Source organism: Vombatus ursinus, unplaced genomic scaffold (genome assembly GCF_900497805.2).
Source record: "Vombatus ursinus unplaced genomic scaffold, bare-nosed wombat genome assembly UNPS02014784.1, whole genome shotgun sequence".
In the NCBI taxonomy this organism is placed as follows: domain Eukaryota; kingdom Metazoa; phylum Chordata; class Mammalia; order Diprotodontia; family Vombatidae; genus Vombatus; species Vombatus ursinus.
Window position 1 is genome coordinate 26,029,124 of NW_020954562.1, and position 12,671 is coordinate 26,041,794.

Genomic DNA, 12,671 nt, shown 5'->3' on the forward strand with positions numbered 1-12,671 from the left:
TGCAGAAAAATAAATAAAAAATAGAGAGACAGAAATAATAGAGGTAGACAAAGATAGAAGATTTAAATACAAATATAGATATAGACATAGACACAGATATAAACATGTAAACAAAGACAAGCAAACAAAAGACAAGAACAAAAAATATGAAGTAATTTTGGCAGGGGCACACTAACAACAAAAGGCCTTTTGAAGGAGGTGGCATTTAATCTTAACCTTAAAGAGGGAGGTATTACAAGAAGAGAAAGCAAGAAGGAGAGCATCTTAGGCAAGGGGCACAGTCTATGCAAAGGCACAGAGGTGGGAAATGGGATGTTGTACCTAGTAAGAATCAAGTGGGCCAGTTTGGCTACAACATGTTATATCCAAGGGCTTTGTGTAAAATGGTCACATGTAATAAGTATGGAGAGGTTGGCTGGATCCAGATCTTGAATGGTTCTAAATGTCAAATAGAAAAGTTTATAATTTGATCCCAGAGAAAATAGGGAGGTTCTTCAGCAGTGAAGCAACATGATCAGATGTCAGTGATATCATTTTGGCAGCCAGGTAGAGGATGAAATGGAGAGGGGAGAAAACAGATGCAGGAAGACCAATTAAAATGTTATTATAGCAGTCCATGTAAGATGGAAGGAAGGCCTGAGCAGGGATAGTTGTAGTATGAATTTAGGGTGGTGGATAGATATGAGAGCTATTGTAGATGTAGACATCTATGAGATTTGGCATCTGATTGGATATGGGGAGAGTAAGAATGAAGGCAAGGATGACTTCAGGTTGTAGACCTGTGTACCTGGAAGAATGGTGGTCCTCTCAACAGAAATAGGGAAGTTAGGGGGTAGGTTTAGGGGGAAAGATAATGAGCTCTGTTTGGTACATAATTAGATGTCTAGCAAATGATCAAAGATAAAGGACTGGAGCTCAGGAGAGGAAAGAAGGAAGGTTATGTAGATCTGAGAGTTACATGTGCAGAGATGATGGATGAATTCATGAGACTCAATATTTCAATCAAAAAGCATTTAGATATATTCTATGTGCCAGATAATATACTAACTTCTGTCATATAAAAACAAAAATGATACTACCTCTGCCTTAAGGATTCTACATCCAACTTATCAAGGGAAATAACATATACTTACATATATTAATAGATGCAAAAAATATCTAAAGTAAATACCAGGTAATTTCAAGAAGGGAGGCATTAGCCACTGGGGTGTGGCGTGGGAGGAAAGGTCTCATGTAGGAGGTGGTGCTGGAACTGAGTTTTTCAGGATGATGAGATCGTCAAGAGAATATGGAAAGAGAGAAGCAGAGGGCTCAGAACAATTCCTATGGGGTACTCCCACACATAGGGAGTAGAACATGGATGGATGAAGATGCTGTAAAGATGATCGAGAAGTTTCAGTCAGCTATGGAAAGAGAGCAGTGTACAGTATCCAGAAAAAGAAGGTGGTCTTCTCAGCAGCGATATCCCCTGCGGAGGCCAAGAAGTATGAGTCCTAAAACAAAACAAAACTAAACTAAACTAACAAAAAAAAACCACACTGAACTTAGCAATAGAGATCATTGGTATCTTAAATGATGGTGATAGTTTCAGTCATATGATAAGGAAGGAAACCAGATTGTGAGGGATTGAGAAGTGAGTGGGAGGTGAAAAACAGGAGGTAAGGAGTATAGACAGCTTTTTCCAGGCTATGAAAGGGAGGAGGGACACAGGATGGATGATACATTGCTTGAGCAGATGGTAGAAACAAGTAAAGAGGTTATTTTTTGTTGTTTGTTTGTTCTTTAAGGTTGAGGACGTGTTTGCAGGCAGCGGGGAAGAGTCAGTGCATAAGGAGAGATTGAGAATTAAGCATAGGGGGTTTGATCAAAAGGCAAATTCCTAGAAAAAATGGGAGGGGATCAAAGGCACAATTAGAGGGTGTGTTGCCAATGAGAATAGAAACCTTTTCCTCAGAGTCTGGAGGAAAGGAGGAAAAGATGGGAGAAGATGTTGAGGTGATTTGAATGAAAGACAAGAGAGAGTCAGAGAGTCTTCCATATTTTTCAAAGGAGTATGAGGTGAGGTCCTTTGCTGACAGGGAGCAGGAACAGATTAAGTAAATTACCAGTCAGGGCCCAGTTGAGATTGGGTGGCATAAATTTGTAGTGAATGCAGTCAGCAAAGTTACATGACTTCCTCTGGCCATACTGTTGTTTCGTCGCACAAGACTAAGGAGAAGACTCTTAAAGCCAGTGAGCTATAGAAAGGAATGAGCAGTGATAGGACAAAGCAGCAAGAGCAGAAGACAATGTGAAGTTAAACTAGTCACTGTAGCAGGGTCAGGATTTTGAAGGGAGGCAAGGAAAGTCGTACACACAGCAATGATATATTAGGAAATTGGGAAGTTGTGGAGCCACTGCAAGTTTGGTGAGAAACCCTTCCATAACAGCCCTGACGAGTAGTTGTCCAGGCTCCTCTTTGATATCTAGACTAGATGTCCAGGTTTTTAGTATGAGGTCCATAGACCTAGAACTGGTCCATGGATAGATTTCAGGGGATCCATGAAGTTGAATAGGGGAAAAACGATGCCTTTATTTTCACTAACCTCTAACTGAAATTTGGCCTTTTCTTCAGTCACGTAAAAACATTTTTCTAAGTAGTCTAGAGGCTTCACCACAGTACAAAAGGGATCCGTGACACATAAGAATCCCTGCCCTAATAAAAGGGGAAAAGTGATGAACTTGGAGTCAGAAGCCCTAGGTTTTCATTTCAGCTTAGGTTATTTGACTACCTGTGTGACAGAGCAGTCACTTAATCTCTCTGGGTCCCTTATTTCCTCACAGCTAGGTGGTATAGTAGATAGAGTGCTAGGCTTGGAGTCAGGAAGAATAACCCTCCTGAGTTCAAATCTGCCCTCAGACACTTACTAGCTGTGTGACCCTGTTTGGCTCAGTTTCCTCATCTGTAAAATGAGCTGGAGAAAGAACCACTTCAGTACCAAGAAAACCCCAAATTTGGTCACAAAGAGTTGGACACAACTGAAAAATTGCTCAACAGCAACAATATAATGAGGGGATTGAATTAGATGATTTGTAATGTCCCTTTTACCCCTATACCTATGATGCTTCATTATTCACCCTCACATACTCTAACTACTAACAAAACTGTCCCACTTGTGGTTCTCCATGCATATTACATCTTGTCTCCATGTCTTTGCACTAGTCATGTAAGAATTGCTAGGCTTCCTATGTAAGCTCAGGTGCCACCTTATAACTAAGGTCTTAAAAAAACAAAACAACTCTGCACATACACACACTCACATATGGACGGAATTTGTTAGTATTCTCTCCCACACCTCACAAATTATTATATATTTAATCAGTATTTACCTATCTGTGTACACATGACATTCCCCTTCCCCCCAAAAAAAATATAGGATGTAAGCTCATTGTGGGTTGGGTTGGCTTACTTTTTTTGTCATTTTATCCCCAACACAGTGCCGCACATGTACTACCACCTATGGGATATCTCCCCTATCTTTAGAATGGAAGGTCCTTGAGGGCAGACCCTGTCTGACTCCTATCCACATTTCTATCACTTGTATGATCTGTATCCACAGTGCCTGATATATAATAGATATGTACTTGATGTTTTTTCAGTCATTCTGCAAGTGCCTTGTTAAACCAAATTGAATTAAGACATTTCACTTTTGGACAGCTCTGATCATTAAGAAGTTCTTCCTTCTTCCAAGCCAAAGTCAGCTTCCATTTAAGTTAGTATTCAATACCATCAGGGTATTGAGTGTCTGCCACAATGGTAGGCGGCCAGTCTTGTCAAAATTGATAGCTTCCTATCTAATCCATTTCCCATTGTCAGTTGTGGGAAAAGTGGTTTTGTAATACAAAAACAAACAAGCAAAGGTTAGATTTATTTAATCTAGTTTATGTAACACGACTCAGTGAAGTGACAAGAAACCCAATATTAGCCTCTTCTTCTAGTCCTTCAGGAAACTTCTGCAACTCAACACACCACTAGAATGATTCTTCCCCAATGATTGACTTTCAATCACTGAGACAGTGATGCTGGGGGTTCTGAATGCTAATGACTCTTCTTGAAGCATGAACACCAAAATCTATTTAGAGGTCAAGGACCACTTTATAGCAGCATCCCAGTGAAGTGGATTGATGGAAAGCTTAAAGAGGACCCATATTATATAGTCACTTACACAAGAAATATTACATATAGCCCAAGATTTTTCACCAACAATACTAAAACTAAAATCTACCCACTTAATTCTACCACCTCCACCATGGTACTCTATATGTTGGTGGTAGGCCAAATGGAAAGTTCTGTGTCTTAGGGTTTTAAAGTTAGTGACAACTTTTTATTCTCTAAAGTTGGGTTTTTCTGTCAACATCTAATACCCTAGCTTTGAATACATTCTGCAATTAAGGTGTTTAATCAAAAAGCACATGAATAATATATACTTAATTTTAGTAGTTACATAAGAACAGAAGGGTTGTTTTTCTCTTCTCTCATCGGTGTTACTTCCTTGCCCTGAGTTAAAAAAGAGTCTAGGATGTCTAATACAGTATCTAAAATTTCAGCCCAAGAGCAGTAGGATTGATTAGCATCAAATTGATGCTAATAGGAAAAGAGGATGAGTCAGAAATTAATGCACAGAACACACAGTTAGCATGCTTGTAAGGGTTGTGTTAATGGAAGTTTTAAGGAGAATTTTTCTGTATGCAACTAATCCATTAAAATAACTCTGGATTGACAGCCCACTCCAGTCCCTGTGTAGCATTAGGCCAACGTGGTAATTTCCGCAGATCAGAGCCATTATTAAGGCAGACAAGATGACCAAGAATAAGATGATTGAATAAGGGTCTGCGGATATTGTTTTCGGATTGTCCTACATAGGGAAATGCAAAGAAAAATTATCTTTATGATGAAGGCTCATGGCACAGACAGAGTTTAGTAATGGAGGCAAATATATGGGAAGTTTATGGACTGTATAAAGACAAAGACGTTAATGCCCATTTTGATACATGCCTTTCATTTTCTTCTGACTGAGGTTCCAAACTCTAAAAGCTTAGAATTCATTATGAATAATTCAGAGGCAACACACAGGTTCATTTAGAGATTTTTAAAATCCCCTGCTTCACTTTGGCATTTCATCTATTAGGTGGGAAGAAGGAAAAAAAAAAACTTAGATACTTCTTGTTAAGGAAGTTAATCTACCTCCCTCTCTCCTTCAACATGCGCGCACACACACACACACAATGAATTTTTCTGTGCTTTCAAATTCATATCCTGATCCGTGATCCAAGATAGTACCAAACAAAACCAAGCTTATTAGCCACCATTAGTAATAATGATAAATGATTCATTGACTAGAATATGGGATTGATGTATACTCAAGAAGAGCGTGATCATTATCCAAAGCAAAGGAGGAGGTGGGATTTTGAATATGTTGCATTTACATCACATTCTCTTTAACAATAGCTCCAATTGTTCCATATTATATGGCATGATAAATAACTCTTTACCAAACATTGTCACTCATCACAGATTTGAGCATTTGCGTCAGAGATGTTTCATTTACTGTAGAAAGTTCAGGAAAAGTGTAATGTACTTGGGGCCACTTTGCAATGTTAAATTCATAACTTTCAATCTTTTTGACTGTAAAAAAAAACTTGATTCCCAGGGTTTCAGAGTAGGAAGCAGGCAGAGCTGAGAGAAATCTCATGATGAAACCTTTGCTTTTATGTATAAAGGGAGCTCTACCCTTAACTTAGTATGTTTGACAAATGACTTCAACTTCTCAGGACCCTCTAACTTCTCATTTGGAATAAGAGGAGTTGGAACAAGATGAGCTCTTTCCCAATCCGGGAAGATTCTAAGATTGCAGACAGGTGGTCCAAACATCAGTATTTAATATGTTCTGCAATGATATGTTGACATATATTATGCTGGGTTTAAGTGAAAGGTAACACCCATAGGGACAGATGACAACTGACTACTTTGGTATTTTGTAACATTCTGTTTGTTAATATGCCCAGGTCTATGTACTTGGATTGCCAATTTATGAGGTCAGTACATAGATTTTGTGTTGGCTAGAAATTGTATATTTAGTAGTGCTAACCCCAGTAGTTCTTTTTTTCAAATGTTTTCACGGGGAATTGGATCTCATGATGTTTTTATTAATATCACTAAACTGTCTGTGGGGGAGTGAACCAAGCTGTTGTCTAGTTGGAAAAGCTAAGGTCCCTTCTATCTCTTATGACTTATGAACATCATGCCATCTTTTCACAATATCCCTCTATCACCTCTTCCTCCAGCACATGTTGGGGAAGTCGGAGGAGGGGGGACTCATGGTGGAATGGACTGAAACAGAAATCAGCCTGGTTCAATGTACAACCCAAGACCAACTCAACTGTGTTGCAGTGACCCCAGGCCCTTTTTTTGATTATACCTAGGTGGAGAAAGTTGAAGATGGTGGGTTCCTACTGAAAGGTTCTTACCCATAATTAGCAGGAAGGTCTGCTTAAGAAAATCCTCTTGTTTTTTTGTAGCAGGCAAAAGAAGTCATGTACATCATACACACACACACACACACACACACACACACACACACACACACCCCATCACCATTGCCACCAGCAGTTATGTTAAGACTCAAGAGAACTAATATGTCCAAAAGGTTTGTCATGGCTGGCTGTATTCCTACTTTTCAGGGTATAGGGGACTATTGGTCACGACTTCCTTCCTGACAAGGACCAGCTGAATGTAATTCTTCGTAGTAAAGGCAGCTAGGTAGCACAATGAATATAATACTCAATTTTCAATCAAGAAGACCTGAACTAAAATCATCCCTTAGTCACCTATTAGCTGGGAGCCCTGGGCAAGTCACTGAATCTCTGTCTGCCTCAGTTTTCTTACCTATAAAATGAACACAATAATAGCAGCTACCTCCCATATTTGTTGTGAGGACAAATTGAAATAATATTGGTAAAGCACTTTACAGGTCTTAAATCACTATAAAAATGCTAGCTATTATCATTATGCTATTAATGTTACTGTTGAAATGTGTTCTATGCAGTGTTTTACTATCAATCAATGTCTTTAATCTTTAAAAGGGGTAAATACAGTTTTAATAGCTTAAAAATGCACTAAGACTTTTAGAACATCCTGAATAAGCATGAGATACAATCTCTTACCCTCATTTTAGCAATTTTGCCTTCGTCCTGAGTGTGAGGTTGGTCCCTTTGGACTTCCCAAAGTCAAATTGGAATGCTCAAAATTGCGTATCTATGTTACTTATCTTTCTTTTTCTTCATTTTCTTGTTCTTATTTTCTATATGTTCCTTTTCTGTGCTGTTCCATTGCTCTTATATGGCATAAACATAACTCATATAGCACTGCAACAGCTGATACCTTTCACAATGTTATTATTATTGAGAGGCAGCATGTCATCACTGATACAGTGTTAGGTTGGAGTCAGGAAGGCCTATGTTCAAATCCTGTCTCTGCTACTTACTAGCTGTGGGACTCTGGGAATGAACGCACAAGATTTATTAAACACTTAATATATACAAGGCACTATGTTAAGTTCTGAATGAATACTTTCCCCTCCCCACCCCCAGCCATGTTCCTTTTCTCAGGAAGACCAGGTGCAAATAGTTCTCCTTATAGAGACCATTTACAAATTCTGAGCCTGTTTCCTCTTTAAAAAAAAAAAATAAGATTAATATCTGTGCTACCTACCTGACAGAGTTCTTGTGAGGCTCAAATAAGATGATATATTATAAGGTACTTCACAAGTATAGAATTGTTTCATGACAGTTCTCTGGAATACGAAAGTCCCTCCTGAGAGGACATAGGGTTCCTCTGTTGATTCTTACTTTCTACTATGGGGCTTACAATGCTGTCCTTCTCAAGTGTACGTGCAAATACCAACAGATTAACTCCTTGTCCTGGTACCCAGTTTATGTAGAAGGAGAGGAATGTGGGCCAGACAGAGAATCAAGGAAAATAATCCCTTAATGAGTTTGGATGCTGAGAATAACATATAAAATGATGGGAATCAGTTCAATGCAAAGTTTTATTGTAAGTAATGGGGAAGAGTGGGAAGAGGAGAAAATATATAAACAATATACAACTCAGGCATACACACTAACAGAGTATAACTCATATAAGAGCAGTACTGCACTGGAGAGCACAGAGACATGAATCCATCAAGCAGGAAAGGAATGCTCCAAGGTGCCCCTCTCAAAGTGGGGTTCTTATACTTACATTGTGGGTTGCCCCCCTGGAGCTGACTGATATGCCTATCAAGGATCAGAGCGAAAAAAAATGGGGGAGTTTTTTTGGGAAAAAAACAAACTATTGGTTGATAAAATATTATTATGTGCTGGCCATGTAGGTAATGGGCATGTCCACATGCGTTTGTGTAAATTAGACTTGTAGAAAGGTTTTGATAGCTATTCCAGAGATCTTGCCCACCCCTCTCCAAGGGAGACAGATTCCAATCTGAAGGAGAGCAGGAGAAAAGGCAATCAGACTGGCTGCTCTGTTCTCATGGGAGAGGGGAGAAGTGGTACCAGACTAGAATTGTATCTGTCCTCTCCCCTCAACAGACACTAAATATTAATACTTTCAGTCTGGGGGAATTATTGTTTTGTTTTTCTTAGGTTCAAGCAGTTTTTTCTGGTCACTATCCCTTAAGAAGGAAGGTCAGCTCTATCTTCAAAGTTATAGCTAAAGGTTTGAACCCTTCCTACTAAATGCTATTTATACAAAGGCCATCACAAATAGTAAATGGTGAGTAAATCTATTTATCCAAACAGATAGCAAACAGAAATCAGAGACATTATACAGATTAGAATATGCTAGACAGTATTCAGAGTGTGAGAGATTCCCAACTGAGAGTGAGATATCACCCAAGAGGAAATTCTAGGGAGGCAAAGTGGAAATCAGGGGCAGATTGAGTAGTCAACTTTTTTTTTTTTACATTTCTGCCTTTCGAAGTCTTTTCTCTCCGTCTTCAGTCTCTCCCCCAAAGAGAGTAGAGAACCATATGTGTTCTCTGTCACAATAGGAAAGAATAAGAAAGTTTCTCTCCTTCTAAACTCTTGAGTCAACTTCACCCCTCACTCAAATACACAGTATTGAATCATAGGTCTTTCCACCAATGAGGAGAGTCTTGTGCCAATGCTTTAGGTTTGAGTCTGGGTTACACAACTTGTAAGTGCTATACAAATGCCAATTATTGTTATTGTCATTAATTAAATCAATTAATCAACTAGCATTTTTAAAAGCACTTTCCAGCTGATAGGTAGTAGGAATACCAAGACAAATTAAATAATTCCTGCCCTTCAGGATTTTACATTCAGGGGAGACAACATGGATAACAACAATAATGATAATGATAATAACAAGCATTTATATAGCATCTACTATGTGCCAAGCACTGTACTAAAGTGTTTTATAAGTTTTATCTCATTAGATCTTTGCAACAACCCTGGAAAATAGATATTATTATTATCCCCTTTTTATGGTTGAGGAAACTGAGACAAACAGAAGTTAAGTGACTTGCCCAGGGTCACACAGCTAGTAATTATCTCAGGCCAAACTTGAATTTCCATCTTCCTGATTCCAGGCCTGGCATTCTATGCACTGAACCACCTAGCTGTCCCAGGACAGCTAGGAAGCTGTGAATATGGATGCCTGGTGGGATTGTGGTGCCCTCAACATAAATAGGGAAGTTCAGAAGGGTGGACTCAGGGGAAAAGATCATAGGTTATATTTTGTACATGCTGAATTTGAGATTCCTATGGGATATCCAGTTTGAAAAGCCCAATAGGAATAAAGCTCAGGAAGGAGCATAAGTGCTGTATAGCTAGAACTCTGAGTCATATGCATAAGGATTTTATTTAACCTAAAGAAGCTGATGAAGTCATTCAAAAGAGAGTGAAGAAAAGAAAGCCCAGGGCAGACTCTAGGGATATATCTATATTTGGGGATCTGAATGTAGATGATAAATTGAGAATTAGAGTAGACTTTGGGAATTATTGAAATACTCTCATTTTAAAGAATTTAAATAATTTGTCCACGGTTACACAGGTAGTAAGTGGAAGAGCCAAAATCAAGTCTTCGGAATTCAAATCCTGTATTCTTACCATAGCTTGTTTTACACAATATTGTTTTATGTGTTAACCTTTTCCCCTAACTATATTATTGGGTCTTGGGAGCAGACCATGACTTATACTTCTATATTCTCTAAGCAAATGGCATTAAACCCTACAAAGCAGACATGCTAAAAAAAAAAAATACTGGCAATTAACAAGGAGGCAGTGGGGTATAGTTGAAAGGGCACTGGATTTGGAATTAGAAGACTTAGGTTCAAATACTAGGTCTGCCAATTACTTCACATGTGATATTGGATAAGTCTCTGGACCTCTCCACCCTTCAGTTTCTACATCTGGAAAATGAGAATATTTGACTAGATGACCTTTTAGATCCTTTCCAGCTCTGAATCTATGGTACTATGGCTGTTTACTGCATCCCTAATATTCCCCAATGTTTTAGTGTTCTAATTTTTATCCTCATGAAGAAAGGACCTCTGAGTGATAAGTAATATAAAAACCAATACCAGAATCATTTTAAGAGCAAGTGTGTCTGGCTGCCCACTATTATCTAGTACCTTTAGTTTCTCCTGCACAATGTTGAGGTCATGAAATATTGCTGGATTAAATCAAATGTTGTCTGTGCTGAAGAAAAGACAACCTTTGTCTCTCTTTGTATAGGGCTTTGCTGGGCAGGTCCCTGAAGAGCCAGGAGCAGTTCTTTATCACAAAATCTGTCCAAAAGATGGGGCTGAAATGAGTTCTCAGCCTGTTGTGGAAATGGAAAGCCTATGTTAATTGTCTTCTGCCTCATTTGTCCACAGAATGAATAACCAACTGTGTGGGAGCTTGGGTTTCATTGCCATAGCAGCTCAGACCAGGACAAAGTCACAGAGGCAAAAGTTCCAGGTGGTGTTTACAGCTTTGCTATGCACATAAGAAGGGAGGCTTTGCTATTATTGGCTCACCACGTACCAGGCAATTTTAGTGCCTTAATTCACTGAAATGGACATTCTGACAGTGTTGGCAGTGGCTGTTTCCAACACAGAAATTTCCCAGCCAGAACTAGTCATGGAAACATTTTGCCTAACTGGGTCTTTTGGTAAAGGAGTTGGGTCAAGATTGACCAAAGAAGGAGATTTTTCAATAATACGTTAGGAAATTTTATGAAGAATGTATGACTGATAACCAAGATATATAAGGAACTGACACAAATATATTACTGAGATATTCCAATAGATAAGTGGTCAAAGGATATGAACAGCTTTCAAAAGAATTGCAAGCTGTAAACCTTATAAAAATGCTCCAAATCACTAATAATAAGAGAAATATAAAATAAAATAACTGAGGTTTCATTTCTCACCAATCAAATTGACAAAGGTGATAAGACAAAAATAGTCAATGTTGAAGGGGCTATTGAAAGAAACTCAAACTGCTGATGCAGTTATGAATTGGTTCAACTGTTCTAGAAAACAATTTAGAACTATAGAAGAAAAATCACTAAACTGTCTCTCGGTTTCTTTGACTGAGCAATGTTACTAATTGCATGTACCATTAAGGTCAAAAACAGAAAAGTCCAAAATATCCATAGCAGCAATTTTGGGGTACCCACCAAGATAGAAAAAACTGTTGCTTATTGATGGGGAAAATATTTTGGTGTATGAATATAATGGAATATGTTTGTATCATAAGACATGAGGAATTCAGAAAAATGTAGGAAGATATGTGAATTAAGTGAAGAAAGCAGAACAAGGAGAATAATGTACACAGTGGCTATAATAGCACAAACTGAAAATGTAACCTGGGGCTCAAGAACTTGAGGGTCTAGGCTATCATAGGCTTGTTTTTAAGTTTCTACAGATATAAATAAAAGGGTTCCAATTCCTACGTGAGCACTCAAGATAACTATGCATATCAGATACTTCCCCTCACAGAAAATACGTAAAGGATTCGTAGTAGCCCATAAACAAAAAATATAATTCCATTCCCTTTGGTTCATTCAAGTCATTCATTAAGCACCTACAATGTCTGAGGCACTGAGGTAGGCAATAGAGATAGATTTTTTTTAAATGCAATAGTCTATGCCCTCAAGAAGCTTATAATCTACTGGAAGAATGTAATGGGTACATGAGTAAATACAAAGTACATGCAAAGTAACTCAAAGGACACGCAAAGTAATTTAAAGAGGAAGAAAACACTGACAACCTGAGCTGAACTCAGTTCTCTCCCCACTCCAGTATATCCTCCACTCAGGTGCCAGTAATCTTTCATCAACACAGGTTTAACCATGTCACCTCTCTAACCCAATAAATTCCATAGCTCCATGTTATTTTGAATGAAATATAAAATTTTCTGTTTGAATTTTTTCTTTCTTTCTTTCTTTCTCAACTTGGCCCTTTCCTTCCTTTCTAGTCTTCTTACACTTTACTGTTTCCCTGTATTCTACAGTCCAGCTACACTGACATCCTTCCTATTGTTTCTCACACATCATACTACATTTGCCAAATCTGTGCCTTTCACTGACTGTCTCCATTCCTGGAATGCTCTCCCTTCTCACTTCT